This window comes from Jaculus jaculus, chromosome X (assembly GCF_020740685.1).
Source record: "Jaculus jaculus isolate mJacJac1 chromosome X, mJacJac1.mat.Y.cur, whole genome shotgun sequence".
Lineage (NCBI taxonomy): Eukaryota > Metazoa > Chordata > Mammalia > Rodentia > Dipodidae > Jaculus > Jaculus jaculus.
This window is the reverse complement of record NC_059125.1, coordinates 89,769,654-89,788,464: the sequence shown is the minus strand read 5'-3', so window position 1 is coordinate 89,788,464 and position 18,811 is coordinate 89,769,654. Positions and strand designations below refer to the sequence as shown.

Here is an 18,811-nt window from a genome sequence, read left to right as displayed (position 1 = left end):
TGCACTTGGAAAGATATTAGCATTTAATTAGAGCCTGCAAGGTTAAAAGAAAAGCTGTGTGCTAATTTTGAAAATGAGGTCTTTGTTTGGAATGAGATATTTACAGGAGCCACAGATATTAGTACTATGCAGCTTTTTCAGTAATCTATGGGTGTACGACAAAGTGTTTATAGGTTTTGGGGGATGGTTTAGACAAAAAATTCCTTAAGTTGATTTGTATAAATATCTCCTTTTTGGAAGAGGAGAGACTTATAGAAGAGACTGATCTGCTGCAGGGGAGGAAACCAGCTGAAGTGAATTCACGTGTTCAAAATAGTCCTCTTTTATTCTGCACAACCAGCTTACTGCTCAGACTCCTTAGGAAACAAATAAAAAATTAATGTGTCTTTCCCTTGCAGTACATATCTGGAGGTTTGACAGACAAACAGATCTTTGCACACCAGCATGGTCATGAAGAGAATCTCAATGGTAAATTATTAAAAACAAGAAGAAAGAAAGAAAAAAAAAAGACTGCTATGTGCAAATCTCCTTGGATATTAAAGTTGCAGTTGGTTACAAAGCGGTCATGCACTGATAATGATGGCTGCTGTGATCCCCAAGGCCTTCTTTTAAAATTTGCCTTACAACTGCAAAAACATGTGATCTGAAATTGGAGGAAAAACTGTCTCTCCCGTCACATCCTATTAGAATATTGAACTATGATTAGCTAGAAGTTAATCTGCAATCTGTAGCATGGAAACAGTTTTCAAATGCTTCAGGTTTCTGCAAACATTTCTCATACTAGGATTGTGAGTATCTATCTTTGCATTTGGGAAAGGAAAACAATTGACTTCAACATGTCTCCATGGACCTCTACTTGATTAAAATCTACAGAGTGTTTTGAGTGACTATAGGAAATTATTTTATAACTTTTTTGATCCAAAGCAAAAAATGAAATTCTGAAGAGACTGATAACAATATTTTAATGGGAAAAACATCTCAGAAAAGTATGGGTGGAGGGAAATGTATCATGTGCTGTCACAGGTCTGAGACCTGACTTTACTGCTTTAATACCGTATCTAGCTTAGAAGATAGAAGAAACAACACAATAAATAAGTTTTTGTTATTTTATTTTCAGTGCTAAGTACTGAATGTAGAAGCTCATGCAAGTGGTGAACTACTCACTGAGCGACAGACACAGAGAGAAAGACCGATAGAGGGGAGAGAGAGAATGGGCGCGCCAGGGCTTCCAGCCTCTGCAAACAATATCCAGACGCATGTGCCCCCTTGTGCATCTGGCTAATGTGGGACCTGGGGAACCGAGCCTCGAACCGGGATCCTTAGGCTTCACAGGCAAGCGCTCAACTGCTAAGCCATCTCTCCAGCCCTCCTCCATAAAGTTTTGATGAGCCCATTGCAATGTGGAGAAAAGCCCCTTGGAGACTTGGATGACTATAGCAAGTTGCCTTGACAAGTAGAATTTATAGATCAGCTAAAGAGCAATGGTCCTCCTCAAGATAAGTTAGTTCCAGTTCTCTAACTATAGATAGGGTCCCATGACCTCCCCCAGAAACCTATTCTGATACTTCATCATTTGAAAAAGGAAATACTTCCTTGTGACTCAGCAAAATCTGTCAAGTTATAAGCCTGTATCTTGTTTATTGACCTTTGTGAAAAAAGTAAACCAGTCAAAAGCTCCACAAAAAAAAAAAAAAAAAAACATCATGTAGGTATAGCTTGTCACCAGGAGTTGCTGTAGTACCCAAGTTTCAAAAACAAACAAAAAATAATAATAAAAAGAAAACTGAAGCCAATCCTCAATTTCAATGCAGGTATTAAAAAAAAAAAACAAAAAAAAACTTATGCTTAGAGATGGAGGAGGGATGGATTGTAGCAGCCTTTGGAAAAATCTATGTAGTTCAGGCAGATACCTTTGCCTCCTGAAGAATGTTGGGATTACCATACCCAAGTTCATTATCAATTTCTAGAATAACAACTTCCTCATAGGGATTTTTTTTTTCAAATATTTTACAATGTTGATGTTTTCATCTGGGTCTTATTGGACATTATTTTTTTGTTTGTTTGTTTTTGTTGGTTTGTTTTTCAAGATAGGGTCTCCTTTGGACATTATTTTTTTTTCATTTTTTTTTTATTTATTTATTTGAGAGTGACAGACACAGACAGAAAGACAGATAGAGGGAGAGGGAGAGAATGGGCGTGCCAGGGCTTCCAGCCACTGCAAACGAACTCCAGACACGTGCGCCCCCTTGTGCATCTGGCTAACGTGAGACCTGGAGAACCGAGCCTCGAACCGGGGTCCTTAGGCTTCACAGGCAAGCGCTTAACCACTAAGCCATCTCTCCAGCCCTGGACATTATTTTTAAATAATAGTTTTCTGAATCTTTATATGCCTTCCCCAAAAATAAGGAAACAAACATTGAAAGATATTCTAAGACATGTGCAATTCAATGCCTACCAGTGGTTAATGTGTTAATCCTTCTAAAGCTTATCATTTTTTGTTACACTTTGAAGTACAACTGTAAAGCTGTAAGATTGGTTCCAATACATCTTGAAAGTGTGAAACCTTGTCTTCAAACAGCCACCTTGGGAAGTCAAAAATTTATGTTGGTGAGACCTTTTATTTTGTTTGTGACTCCTCCTTGTAAACTGACCTCTGAGTCAACTGAAATCAGTTTCATTATTTTAGATTCACAATATTTGTAGATAAGCATGTTAACCACTGAACACTCTGTTCAGCACTTGGTTCACAATATTTGTAACCAGAGATGTTCTTTTTACCTAGTTCTTTCATGTGTTATTATCGTACAATTGGTTTATTCTCATGTTGGACTGGTTCTAGAAATCATGTGCATGCTCAAATTACAAAGATTAAATTCATCTGGGAAGATAAAGCATCTGTCATATAACTCCAAGTATAAACCCAAAATAGGACTCCACCAAGAATTTTTAGAGCAATGTTGTTATTTTTTTTTAATAAAATTAAGAGATATAAGGTTCCTTTGACAATACACATTTTGGGTTTATCATCTTAAAAAAAAAGTCACATTTCACATATTGACCAATATATAAGAAGTGTTTCACTAAATTCAAAAATTTTTACTCTGGGGCTAGAGAGATGGCTCAGCAGTTAAGGTGCTTATCCTTAAAGCCTAAAGACCCAACTTTGATTCCCCAGGATCCATATAAAGTCAGACACACAAAGTGATGCTTGTGCCTGAAGTTCATATCAGGGCCCTTGTAGAACCATACCCCCCCCCTTTCCCTCTCTCTCTCCTGGGTGTGGTGGCAAACACTTTTAATCCCAACACTTGGGAGGCAAAGGTAGGAGGATTGCCATGAGTTCAAGGTCACTCAGACTACTCAGTGAATCACAGGTCAGTCTGGGCTAGATCACCACCCTACCTTGCAAAACAAACAGCAAACAAAACTTTACTCTGGTATTTTGTGTGTGACATTGACTCTACACTATTCACTTTATGCCTTTAGTTTATATTTTATTTATTCCTAGATGAACTTGATCCTATTTCTGATATACATCCACTAAAATTCTTTTTCTTCTTCATTTTGTTTTTGAATGAATTGCTCAGAATCTCTCTGGGCACTGCCCTTTAGCTTTTATTGGTGGGAGGGACAAAGAAAGAGGCAGAAGAGACAAGGAAACAATAAAGGTAAGAGAAAAATAACCTGTTTGGTATCTAGCGAGTTGTGCCTTTACAGAGATGTTGGAAATATTCCTTATCAGCCATGATTATCACATATGGGAACTCAATGGTAAGCATCACAAACAAGGCTTTTTCACTTATGGTACCATTGGGTGAGACGAGGAAGCACGGGCAATGTTCCTCTTCTATTTTTCTACCTCTCAGACTCAAAAGGAGTACTGCCTTAGTGCTAGGTGCAATAGTATTCTAGAGTCTAGTGTTTGTTTTTCAATCATCATTGAGAATGAATGTCAATGGGAGGAAATAAAAGTCTTAGAGAATAAAAAGATACTTCTTTCTCTTGGACTAGACTGTAGAGCACTGATTCTTTCATACAAGTAAATTAAAATGGTTGAGTTCAATTTTCTTTTCACAAAGTTGTCTTGATTACTGGTCAGAACTCTGTGCTTGTCTAAGTAGAAAGCAATTGTTTGCTGATTTGTTGCCCTAGCTGCCAAACTACTGACAGCAAGATGTCCTTCAAGTAATTATGGAGTTGCACATTTCCCTTTGTTGATGTTGTCTGAACAATCAGTGTAATTTTCATACCATATATATGTGTATATATATATATATATATATATATATATATATATATATATATATATATATATATCTCCACACAACACACACAACAAACATAGCCTTGGTGAGGCATGGAGAAGTATGGCAACATATCACCTATGGGTCACATTGGTGCAAAAATTAACTTTGTAACACATTTATATTTTTGGTAAGAATAAAGGAATTTGCATTAATTACAAGACAGTAAGCATATCTTTAAATTCTGCCCTCCCTTAAATTGGGGACTCCAAAGCATGCCTCACAAATGACCACTAAAAAAAATGCACAAATGGTTATATATATACATATATATATAAACATGTGTTACACATTTTATGTGCACTTAAATATCCAAATATTACTTTTTTCAAGTTGCTTCCCTATTATATTACTTTTGTAGACTTTGATGGGATAAGCTCAGCATAAGTTTAGTTTTATTCAGATGTAATGTTAAGCTTGGATGAAGATTTATTTAGTTGTTGAGTCAGGGATATATTCTATATAGCTCAGGCTAGTTGGTACTCACTATGTAGTCTAGGATGATCAAAAATTCATAGGAATCCTCTTGTCTCAGCCTCTGGGATGATGGGCTTACAGGTATAACCCAACATGCTTGATTCAGGTGTGCATATGTTTGCATGTGTATGCATGCATGTGTGTCTGGAGGCCAGAGGCTAATGCTGAGTGTCTTCCTTGATTGATCTGCCCTTTATTTACTGAGCCAGAGTCTCTCACTTGAATCCAAATCTTACTAATTTGGTTAGTCTAGCTAGCCAGCTTGTCCCAAGGATCCATTTTATGCCAAATCCTGTGTGCTGGGATTACAGGCTGGATGCTGGGTCTTAACTCTTGTGTGGCAGGCTCTTTATTCACTGAATCATCTCTTGTACTCTAGATAAGGACTTTGAACAGAAAATCTTTTATATTACCTTATGCAAAAGAGGGACCTAATAATACAGTAACTCTTCCTCTAAGTGTGTGTGTGTGTGTGTGTGTGTGTGCATGCATGTGTATGTGTATATTCATGTTTGCATTTGAAGCGATGCATATGCATGTGCAGGTGCATGTGCACATATATGTACACATGTTTAAAGGCCAGAAGTTTATGTCAGTTGTCTTTTCCAGTACCTTTCAATTATTTTTTAATATTTTATTTTTATTTTTTCATTTATTTGATAGAAAGAGAAAGAGAGGGAGGGGGAGAGAGAGAGAGAGAGAGAGAGAGAGAGATAGATAGAGAGAGAGAGAGGGAGAGAGAGAGGGAGAGAGAGAGAGAGAGGGAGAGAAAGAAAGATGTCAGGGCTTCTAGCTGCTGAAAATGAACTCCAGATACATACAAGGGCACCTTGTGAATATGGCTTATGTGTGTCCTGGGGAATTGAACCTAGATCCTTTGGCTTTTCAGGTAAATGCCTTAACCACTAAGCAGTCCCTCCAGCCCTATTTTTTTTTTTTTTTAGTTTTTTGAGGTAGGATCTCACTCTGACCCAGGTGACCTTGATTTCACTATGTAGTCTCAGGGTGGCCTTGAATTCACAGTGATCCTCCTGTTTCTGTCTCCTGAGTGCTGGGATTAAAGGTATGCACCACCACACCTGGCTTTTTTTTTTTTTGAGGTAGGGTCTCACTGTAGCCCAGGCTAACCTAGGATACACTATGTAGCCTCAGGGTGGCCTTGAACTCATGGGGATGCTCCTACCTCTACCTCCTGATGGAAGGCTAGGAGTAAAGGTGTGTGCCACCATGCCAGGATCCCAAATTATTTTTTAGATAGGGACTCTCATTGAGCCTGAAGTTCACTGATTTGGCAAGACTAGCTGTCCAGTGAGCCTTGGGGATCCTCCTGTCTGTCTCTTCAGAGCTGAGATTGTAGACATGCATTGCCATGCCCAGTTTTTATGTGGGTTCTTGGGCTCCAAACCCATGTCTTCATGTTTGCATGCCAAGCAGTTTACTGACTGAGCCATATCTCATCAACCAATAACTATTTATTAATTAGTGAAATCAATGTAACAAATTTAGTGTAAATACTAAGCCAATACACACTTGTGCTAGCAACATTCTTACTCAAGTTTTCCTTTCAGATACTTTGATCATTTTAAAAGAGCTGTGCTGAATTTGCTCAATGAACGACAACATGCAAAGACAGATTCACATATGAATGCAGACCTCAGAAATGGATCCTGCCTATTCAAGAAACATGTAAAAAAAATGAAAAGAAATAGTAAAAGTTTGGGAAATGCCCTATCATAAACAAAACACAGGCACTTATTTTCAGGAGAAATGAGATTAAGGAAACTATGGATACAAAATGGTTATTTATTGAAAGGGCAAGTTTATTGGATATATCTTCCAGATTTCCAGAAATCAGAATAATGGTTTTACATTTAAATTGTGAGGAAAAACTCTGTGAATTAAAAAGAGCACTACTGTACAGATGGCAAAGCAATGGAACACAGTCAAGAAAGTGCTTTCTGTACAAAATGATTTGAAGGATTAGCAAGTTAGCTACTGAAGAGTTAGGGAAAATATGCCAGAAGTTGGAGTTATGAGATAAAATCTTAGAGAATTTTTCTATTTCTATTCTAGGATATTTTCTTTCCATAGGCATATGTATATGTATATATATATATATATATATATATATATGAGTCATTAGATATAAAACAAAAAATAAAATGAATAAACAATTTTATGTCTCTCTGACATCTCATGTATAAGATATGCAATAGCAGAGAGTTGACCTTTGAAAATATCTGCGAACAAAATATTATGGATCATTTCAAAGTTGAGTTTGAATGAAATAGAGGTCAGAACAAGAGATGTTCTGCATCAAAATCCTCGTTTTCCAAGTAGAAATAAGAAGGGTACTGTTATATACTGGTGATTGCAGTCTGGGAAGCAAGCCATTCTGTTTGTAGATGCAAACTCTAGCTATCTTCCACAGTATAAACACATCCCATTTGTGATTATCTCCTTGATCATGACCTAGATTTGGCCAAATACCACTTCTTACTGCTGGGATTATCCTTTTCTTACTATGCTAATGATCTACTGCCCTCCCCTTTACCTCCCTAGGTAATACACCATTATTTATAGAGGAGTTTGCTGGCTTCTCCATGAATCTTCTGTTTAAGTTGCTTTATTTATTGGTAGAAAGGGATTTTTACCATTAGGCTTGACGTGCTGGACAAATAACTTATATGAGGATTTAGAGAGTTTACAGACACACTGGATCTTATTTCCTGTTCAAAACTTTACAGTAATAAGCATCATATTTTAGACTTGACTTTTTTCAATGTGACTTCTGAACAACATATTATAGATACTCAAGAACAATGAAATTTCAGTGTTACTTTCCGCATCTTTATATTTAAAGACTCATAAAGGAAAAATATGACACTGTATGCAATAACTAAGCAATGTAACATGACTAGATTTTATCAAGTAAATAGTATAAGTATTTTACTTCTTTTTTTTAAATATTTTATTTTTATTTAACAGAGAAAGAGGGAGAGAGCGAGAGAATGGGAGCTTTAGGACCTCCAGCCACTGCATCTGGCTAATGTGGGTCCTGGGAAATCGAACCTGGGTCCTTTGGCCTTGCAGGCAAATGCCTTAACCACTAAGCCATTTCTCCAGCCCTATTTTACTTCTTTTAATGAACGAAATCCCCAAAAGAGAGAAGTGAGGATTTTTTCCCTCTTCAAAAGGTTTGTCTTTCTTTCTTTCTTTCTTTCTTTCTTTCTTTCTTTCTTTCTTTCTTTCTTTCTTTCTCTCTCTCTCTCTCTCTTTCTTTCTTTCTTTCTTTTTTTTTTTTTTTTGAGATAAGGTCTCACTCTAGTCCAGGCTGACTGGAGACTCACTCTGATATTCATCTTTTAAAATCTTTTTGAAAATGGCAAGTGTTTGGAAACTAAAAAGATGAGGCATGACTTAAAAGAAGAGCCCTTCTTGAATGATTTTTATCAAAAGAGAAACAAGTTAGAGATAAGCAGGTGAACATGTGAGTCTGGATAAATCATGAAGATGTAAAGGCCCATCATAGGGCAAAAGGGCATAGCATCACAAAAGAATGCTAATGAGGGGATGTTTTATCTCAGAATTCACCAAGGAAATAAACTTGAGATTCTTCCCGTGTACATTTTTAGCTTGACTCACAAGGTACACACCTCAGGACATGGGAGTAAATGCTATAACCCCAACACTCAGTAGGCAGGAGAAAAGTAAGTTTGAGGGCATCCTGGGCTACACAGCAAGTCTGAGACCATACTGAACCATATACTGAGACATTATTACCCCAAAACCAAAACAAACCCAAAACTAAAACTAAAAATGACAAAACAAGTCGGGTGTGATAGCACAGGCCTTTAATCCCAGCACTCGGGAGGCAAAGATAAGCAGATCATCATGAGTTTGAGGCCACCCTGAGACTACATAGTGAATTCCAGGTTAGCCTGAGCTAGAGTGAGACCCTACCTTGGAAAACCAAAAAAAGAAAAAGAAAAAAAAAAGACAAAACCACCTTTGTTGTTACATGCACTGGGTCTATCGTCAAGCTATCATGGATGATGGAGGAGGGGAAAAAAGGTATCAAAATATAAGAGGGATCAATTGTAAAAAGAAGGGGTTCAGTGGAAGTGTGATGTTGAAGGGGACAAAAGAAAGTTATGGGAGAGTATCTTGATCAAAATAAATTATGCATATATATGAAAATTATTAACAAAAAATTAATGATTTCATGTTGAAAATATAATTTAATTAGGCAGGTTACAACTTAGAATGATGGGTATTAAAGAAGATAAATTCAAATACTTTAGTCAAATAATTACTGAATTAATGTTGATGAAGTCATTTAAATAATGAAAGGCTTTGAAACATTTAATCAAAAAGGCCATTTATCATTAGATTTTTAGTACAGGGACAATATGATTATCAGTTACAAACATATTTGCCAATAAATAAACAGTTGCTGCTTATTTTTATGTGCCACTGAATCTGCTACATAATAAAAATTCAGTAGCCAGGTGTCATGGCTCACACCTATAATCCCAGTCTGAAGTAGGATTGTCACTATAAATTTGAGGTCAGCCTTGGGCAAAGAGTGAATTCTAGTTTAGTCTGGTCTAGAATGTTATCATGCCTCAAAAAAAAAAAAAATCATAGTTCAGGAAAGCATAGAGATTGGAAGAACAGGCTTGGAGAGATAGTTTAGTGGTTAAGGCACTTGCCTGTGAAGCCAAAGGACCCAAGTTCCATTTCCCAGAGTCCACATAAGCCAGATGCATAATGTGGTGCATGTGTATGAAGTTCATTGACAGTGGATAAAGGCCCTGGCTCACCCATTATCTTTTTCCCTAGATGCCTCTTTCTCTCTCAAATAAATTAAATTAAATTAAATTTAAATTTAAAAAATATAAGAAAAGGAAATTGGAAGAACAGATAAGAACTCATGAAAAACTATACAATGATTATTACAATTAAATGATTAAAATTATTATCTTGGTATAGCTTCTACTTAAGATTGAAAGGAAACAATATGTCTTCCACCTGGTGTAATTATTGTCATGTTTCAAGACCCCATTTAGTAGCAAATTTTCTTTGTTTTGTCTTACTTAATGACTTCTCCCCAAGGTTGGGTCTCACTCTAGTCCAGGCTGACCTGGAATTCACTATGTGGTCTCAGGCTGGCCTCAAACTCATGGCAATTCACCTATATCTGCCTCCCCAGTGCTAGGATTAAAGGCATGTGCTACCACACCTGACTGAAGAATGATTTCTATATAAATCAGGGAATGTATAGAATCCTGATGATTAGGACAATCCTTTTTTTTTCTTTTCAAGATATATATATAATATTATACTTTCTAATAGGTAGGATTTTGGAGCAGATGCCATTTTACTATTGTTGCAGTCAGGTTTGCATTGCTGATAGAAATCACCCACCTAAGAGCAGTTTGTGGGGAAAAAAGAGGTTTATTTTCGCTTACAGGCACTAGTGGAAAGCTCCATGATGGCAGGGAAAATGATGGCATGAGCAGAGGGTGGACATCACCCCTTGGCCAACATAAGATGGACAACAGTAGAGTATAGCAACAGTAGATAATGTCAAACACTGGCAAGGGGACACTGGCTATAATACCCATAAGCCTGTCCCCAACAATGCACTGTCTCCAGGAGACATTAATTCTCAAATCAATATCAATTGTGAATCTAGCATTCAGAACACCTAAGTTTATGGGGCACACCTGAATCAAACCACCACAACTATACTACAGGTTCAAAATGTCTTTTGTATCTATGGATGAATATATATGAGATTATGACCATAGGCTGAGCACGACTCATGACATACCCAGTAAGCCTTGGGTCACCTCTCTAATCATCCTGCTTAGCATGCAAGATGAGTGCAGAGTTTCTGCTTAAGGGGCAACATATAAAAAAGTAAATATCACCTGGAAACAAAAAAGGGCAGAGGTAATCAATAGCTTAACTGTTCCTCTCTGCCAAGAAATTTAAGTTCCTATCTCCTTAAATGTGATTTCCCTTCTTGGGACTGAGGGGGTGAGTAAATGCTTGTTGTGTAAGTATGACCAGTGGAGTTCAGATCCCCAACACCACATGATTGCTGGGGTGGCATAACCAGCCTATAATCTCAGTGATTGAGTGGTGGTAACAAAATCTCTGGTACAAGCTGACTAGCTTGATTTCAAATCAGAGTGCTCTGGGTTCAAATGAAAGGCTCTGCTTCAGTCAAATTGTGAGCAATCAAGGAAGACACCTGACATCAACCTCTAGCTTCCATATCGTACAAAAACAAGTGCACATGCATATGCAAACACACATGCACACATGCCACAGTCATACACACAAAACAAAATGTTAGTTCCCTTCTTGAGACTGTATTTGAAAGTTAATCTTCAGGGATTATATCTTGTATCTATGGATTACCTAGCACCCTATCCGAATCTCACCATACATACTTTCTCCTGTATGCTTCAAATTTTTTATGCAGTATTGGGGACTGAACCCAGGGTTTTCTGCATGCTAGGCAAGTATTATGACACAGAGCTATCTCTCTGATCCCCACAATTTTAATTGATTTTTAAATACATTTTTATGATTTGATTTCAAGGAAGGAGAGTGAAAGAAAGAGAATTGGCACACCAGGGTCTCTTGCCACATTTCAAATGAATTCCAGATGCATGTGCCAATTTAATTGGGTACTAGGGAATCAAATTGGGGCAGTCTGACTTTACAAACAAGTTCCTTTCACTGATGAGCCGTCTTTCCAGCTCCCTACAAACTTTTAAGCCAAGTAAATGATAGTTTAATATTTTCTTTTTTTAATTTTTATTAGCATTTTCCATGATTATAAAAAATATCCCATGGTAATTCCCTCCCCCCCAACTTTCCCCTTTGAAATTCCATTCTCCATCATATTACCTCCCCATAATATTTTCAACTGTATGTATAACATGGCCTTCTTCTCTACTATTCACCGCTGCCAGTGTAATGTGCAAGCAGTCATAGACAATATACAAGCAAGAGGATGGATGTGCATGCCTGCAGCTTTATTTACAATACCATAGGGAAGGCGGGGTGTGGCCATAGAATCAGAATCTTTATTTGCCCACACTCTGATTTATATAAAGATGGAACTCATTCTCCAAAAGACATTTATTTGAAAAGGAAAGATTGTAATACTCCATTATGAGACCACGGCAGATTAAAATTTCTGAATGGGGAAGGAAATAGTAGATCCAGAAAGATTAGACAGCCACATATGTAATGTTCTCGCAGAGGTACAAGAAAAGCTGCCTCTTCCAAAGTATTTCCCTTATCAGCTACCCACACTGCAAGAAGTTCTTGACAGACTTGTACTACTGGATTAAAGTAGTGTTCTGAATTTAAAGGGCATGTATGTAATGCAGAATGAGTGACACATTAGTACTGCATTCATTTCTCAGATCAACTAGCTGACAGTTGGCAGTGAACAAGGACCAGGGGGAAGGAATTCAAGATGAACTAAATGTCTTTGTACATTACTTATAATGCTTCATACTCATGGCACTGAAAATGTGCTTTTATTATACTACATGTTTGCTCTACATCTCATCTTTCGTCAGAGCTTCCTGTCTCAAAATCCGTTTGAGGATGCTAATGCATATCTTCCTAAATAAGATATCTGAATTACCTTGGTGAAGTAATAGATCTGGGAATGAAATCATATTTAAATTATTATTTTTAGTAGCAAAATACTCTTTGTTTAAGAGAAATCTTTTGAAAGTAAATATTTAAATGTGCAACTGACAAGAGCATTAGATTTAGAAATGACATGAGGAAAAGGTCAGATGTCTTTTCAAAATTTTCCTTCTTTAGGTGTTGAATATGACATATGTTTAAAAGTAGGCAATGCACTGTTCTACTAGGTAAAGCTCTCTTTTTGCATATCCTCCCGGCTCTATAGAATGGTGTTACATTTAGTTAAGTGAAATGACAGAGCCCTTGGCAAGACTCTTCTCATCAAGTGGGAGAGAATTAATTCCTATTTCTTTTATACCACATAAGGGTACATAGGCTTTGGATTAGAGCTGTCTCATTGTAATGGTGAAGTCTTCTCAATAGCAAAACAATGCTATCTGCAGCTAATAAAAAAAAAGTCAGATTAAATCTAGTTTCAAAATGTTGATTGTGCAACAAAACTTTGTAATTAAGTAACACTAAACTATTGCAGCTATACTGATGTGCCCTTCCTTTGCCATGCTTTTTTTTCTCTTTTGTAATTTTAATTGAAGTACTGCTAAGTCATTTTTTATCTGTCAATAAAGCACCAAATTTTAAAATCTAAATCAAATTTGGGGGAAGGGAAGAAACACCATCAAGCACTTCCCTCCAAAACAAAACAATGATGTTCATTCCTCCAAATGTCTAACTCGAAGGTCAAGTGAAACCAAAACAAAACTAAATTAAAAAACAAAAACCACACAGAAATAAAAATAAAAATCACATTTGGGGGAGGGGGTCAGTGCATTTCATAGTCTTTGCTGTGCTGTCTAATTGTCCTTCAGCTGACTTTCAAAAAATTAATACCCCAGTTCATCAAAATATACATTTTCCATTGTTTTTTTTAATTAAAAATAATAATTAAAAAAGAAAGAAAAACTTGAAGGAATTCACAATCAGTTGCCTGACTCGTCTTGATGGCATGTACAGCCTAAGGTGGTCAGAAAGGCTGCTCGCAGCACACGTGATTAGGGGACGCTCAGGGCTTAGCTTTCTTCCAGACAGTGTAAAATACCCACAATTCCAAATAGGAAGGGACACAGACAATCTCCTTTGAAAATTCCATAGGACAATACAGGCGCCCAAGCTGTTCTTCATAAAGTGATAGGGCTTCCGTCAAATTAACACAGTTCCCCTGTGTAAAATATTTTCCATCCTATTTCAATACTTTCATTGAAAGGTCAAGAATCAGTCTGAGAAACTCCCATGTGGAATCTTCTTCTGGAGATGTAGAAATTGGGACAGCGGTCAAATCATTAATCACATAATCAAACTCTCTCCCTTCTTTGGCAAACCTCTTCAGTACTGGAATGCAGTCTTCTATGAGGACCTGATAGCAGTCTCCTTTTAGATTGTCTAAGACGTCACCACATGTTCTTCGCATGTATTTCTTACATCCATCAATCACCATTTGGTCAATTTCTACCATAATGACCATCTTTGATTTCAGTTTGACTATTTCACATAATATGCCCCCATCTTCACCTCCAAGAATCAGGACATCTTTGCCGGTATAATCTTCTTTCCTGCTGCCCATGATGGCCCGAATATATGCCAGGTCACTCTCTGCTAAATTAACATCCCCACTGAGAATGAGAATATTTCCAAATTGCTTGGAGTGTAGAATTTTAATATTCTGATAAGGGGAATCTTCATCATACACCACTTCATCGATGTCATACTCAACCAGGCGCCCATCAGCAGTGGGCCAGTATCTGTCAATGGCCCCTCCTCGAACAATAGGTGGTAAATGCTTCACCTGCCCAGCACTGTCCTGACTCGGTTCTTTCATTTTTTCTTCTATTTTGTTCAAAAGACTGTCAGCCTCTTCTTTGCTTTGTATGTCACTGTCATAACTCTGGAGGTCTAGCAACACCAATCCCAGTGGATAAATTCTCATGTTGGCGAAGCTTCCATTTCTGTTCATGTAGGTTGCTAAATAGCTATGGTCCTCCCAGGTATCCTCTGCTCCTGTAAAATGGACTGGAGGCCTTTCAGAATGGTTTCACCATCAGCTTTGGCACCAAGCATGAAGTCAAACGTGCTGTGCCGGCTGCTGCCATAGTGAGGCGAGGCCCTGTGCCATGCTTTCTTAATTCCATGGCATTTATGCTCTAACATGAAGTACAACTTCACTGGTTTTGTTTATATTTTATCTCTTTTTTAAAAAAATTTTATTTATTTATTTATTTGAGAGCGACAGATACAGAGAGAAAGACAGATAGAGGGAGAGAGAGAGAATGGGCGCGCCAGGGTTTCCAGCCTCTGCAAACGAACTCCAGACGCATGCGCCCCCTTGTGCATCTGGCTAACGTGGGACCTGGGGAACCGAGCCTCTAACCGGGGTCCTTAGGCTTCACAGGCAAGCACTTAACCGCTAAGCCATCTCTCCAGCCCTATATTTTATCTCTTACATCTCACTCCACTCCGCTTACAAATCATGCTACATTTCAATATACTGAAGAGTTAAAGCCACAGTGGCAGGGACAAGATGAGTACTGATCATAAGCAGGGGCATAATAAGGAATATTTGAATGAATGAGAAGAAGTAAGACAGGTAGAAAAGCAGAACTATCTTCTGGATATCGTAGCCCAGAACAAAGCCTACACAAGAAAGGATAAGGTGAAAGTCAGTGGGTAATGCATCCTATTGTAATTTTTTTATTATTTATTTTTTTTTTCTTTTTTGTTTTTCGAGGTAGGGTCTCACTCTAGCCCAGGCTGACCTGGAATTCACTATGTAATCTCAGGGTGGTGTTGAACTCACAGAGCTCCACCTACCTCTGCCTCCCCAGTACTGGGATTAAAGGCGTGCACCACCACTCCTGGCTCCTATCTGCATATTGCATTTAGATTTCCCAAGATGTTTTTCCCCCACACCCTGAGGTAGGGTCTCCCTCTAGTCCAGGCTGACCTAGAATTCACTTTGTAGAGTCCGTGTGGCCTCAAACTCATGGTGATCCTCCTATCTTTGTCTCCCAAATTTTGAGATTAAAGGCATGTACCACCACACATAGCCCATTTTTAAATGATTTAATTAAGCACAAGTATACATTTCACAAACACAATACATTCATTTACATTTTGCCAAATCCAAACTTTCTATAATGTTCAGCAGCAATTTATTTTTGTGTTGTCTATCCTACATATAGTTTTTGTTGCCTGCCCAATTTCCTGATTCCAATCTTCACACCAGCTGGAAAACCATGGACTTATTTGGCTCTCCATCTCTGTATAGCCACACACAGAGAAGAGCATCATTTTATTCCCCAGGGTGAATTTGAGAACTCCTTAATGAAAATTTAGGATCAAGCATGTGACCCAATCCTATACTACAGAATCTTGAGGAAAAAATTAAGTTCTCTCCATAATTATGGAAAAAAAGCACTTCGTGATAGGTAACATTCTCTTTTTCATTAACTATCTTCATATTTCCATGTGATTCCTGGAATAAGTGTACAACCACTTTGTCAACATAAATCAGTGTGCCAACAATGACAAAACAAACATATTTGGAAAATCTTGATGCTTAGATGATATCAATAAGCTACTGAATAAACATCTTCCTTCCATATTTCTTGTGATATTCTTAAGCTAAATTTTGTTATACTTTCTTACATTCAGCAGCCAAAAACCTCATGATACACTATGCAAAAGAACAAGCAGCAAAATATGGTAGCCTGTTTAAAAGCAAAGGTAAACCAATTATTGTCAAACACTTACAAAAATGCTTGAGCATAACATGTATACACATAAGCAGTTGTTTATATTTTATCTCTTTTTTTAAAAATTTTTATTTATTTATTTATTTGGCCTATTTATTAACGACTGGTACCTAACCATAAATAATCTCAAATAAAGTATATTCCTTTCTATTCCTGAATTTTCAATATAGGATCAATGAATATCCAAAAGAAGCAAGATATATTAAAAAAGTCTCATCTTTAATTGATGTTTTATTTATAAATCATGCATCTTAAACTAAAGAGTAAGTGCTTGAACAAATACTTTCTGATAGATATCATCTGAGAGAGGACAGTTTATAACATTAAGAGTAATTAGCATTCAAAATAAAGAGTTGATATTTCTAGGGACAACAAACTGGAATTCAGAACTACAGGTTATATTGCTCATTGCAGTTACTATGCTCATGAATGCATCCACATTTCACATAATCATCCATTTACTATTCTTTTTTAAAAAAATTATTTAAAAATATTTTATTAATTTATCAGAGAGAGAGAGAGAGAGAATTGGCACAACCATAGCTTCTAGCCACTGCAAAAGAAATCCAGATACATGTACCATGTAGTGCATCTCGCTAAAAGTGGGTACTAGGGGATCAAACCTGGGCCCTTAGGCTTTGCAGGCAAGTGCCTTAACTGCTGAGCCATCTATCCAGCACCCCATTTGGTAAAGAAACTTTGCTCCTAGTTAAAAGATATATCTATGTATGTGTGTATCTCCAAAATACTGGTTGTGCTCATATAGCAGGTATTAATAAATTCAGATAATCTGTATACTTGAGAAATTTTAAAACAAAATTTAATACCATCAAATTGAGTAATTCATTAATTAGAACAAGGAATTTAGAAGTTCCTCTTGACCTTGTACATCATCCATTTAAAATGTTAAAATTTAAAAGGATGTATGACCATGGATTTTAAGAATGCCTTTTATCCTTTCCTTAGTTCTTTAGTCTCATGAAGAATGCTAGAAAACTCTGAATGGCATAAAAGAAAATGCTTACTCAAACTGAAATCCAAATAAATATATACAAAAGTAGTTTTTTCATCATTAAGATTATATCATGGCTCATGCTTTTAAAACATTTTAAGAGGTTGCATTTCATGTTATAGAAATTTCAAGAAGAAAATGTGAGGAAAAATATGAAAAAAAATGCATACCCATATAGGCATATTCAGGATAGTGGCTCTCATTCTAAATCTTAGCATTACTTTCTTAAGAATTTTTTAATCACTTACAAACTTTTATATTATTGACATTTTGCATTTCTAAATGAAAAGACACTCTGGTTAGGTTAAATAAAATCTTAAATAAAAGTGCACAGCAGGGATAACAGCATGCTAATACTAACATGAATGAGTTCAACTGGCCTGTCAACAATTACTAACTTAAGGACCCTTGTCTTAAGAAAGTTTGATGAGTGTATTATGTGGAAAGCAAGAATAGAAAGCAGGATTCCACTGGTCCATTTACAGGTAACTTACAATAGCCATGATTGTTAGCATGCTTCAATGGTCAGATGTTCATAAAATGGCACCAAATGAGCCAATTAACCTGTTTAACCACTGCCAAACATATAACCAATTGCATTATAGACTGACTACTGAGGAACACCTCCATAAATCCACAACATTTTTGGAATTTAAAGATTATAGCATTTAAGTTTTGATAATAAATTCTATTACTATTTTAAGAGAAACAAATATGTAATCTAGACACATATATATGTATATAGGTAAATTCTTGGAAATGTCTCAAGTTACCGCCATTAATTTTATCTTAGAGTGAAGCATACTTTTTTTTTCATTTTTGTGTCTGTATTTTCTAATTTCCCTTCAAGTGGATGCATGACAGATAATAAAAAAATAGTAAAAAAATCATAAATCAGGGCATGTTTTAATATTATACAAAATATCAATATCCAACATAACAGTGATCAAGTCACTGAAGTTCTAAATGCAATATTAAACCATGGTGAAAATTAGGCACATAATGAACACTTCTACCATATGTTTGCTTACAAATTTTTTTTCAAATGCTACAAAACCATCTTTAGCAGATAACCCTGGAGCACCTTGTCAGTCTCAGCATTACTAAGGGTTTTCATGGAGGGTGACTACCCTGCACATTGCTGTGCTTGTTTGCATCCCCAGATTCATCCACCAGATGCTTTAGTAACTCCTCCTTCATTGTGATAACCAAAAATATATCTAGACCTTGCCCACTATCCCTTGGAAGGCAAAATCAACCTTGGATGAGAACCACTGGCCTCAATTAATACCATAAAAATAAGTCTTTCAGTGGTTGCTTTTGCATTAGATAATCAGCCTCAATTACCTTATTGTTCAGGACAGCTGTCAGCCCATAAGATTTAACTGGAGCATGGTTACTGTTCATCCATGCATTTGGTTTGTAAACTTAATAATTAGCCAATAACTACTTCTCTGGCAGTAAAATAGTTGTTTTTACACTTTGAACTCAGCATGGAAGACTAGGAGATAATGTGTATTTAT

The 18,811-nt window shown here is 36.7% G+C and overlaps 1 protein-coding gene and 1 pseudogene across 2 annotated transcripts in view; both read right to left on the bottom strand.

The window, feature by feature from the left end:
* Window positions 1-18,811, bottom strand: part of Diaph2 (diaphanous related formin 2) — a 915,994-nt gene that overhangs the window by 270,688 nt on the left and 626,495 nt on the right. The window lies entirely within an intron of this gene.
* LOC105944642 lies at window positions 13,531-14,672 on the bottom strand (annotated as a pseudogene).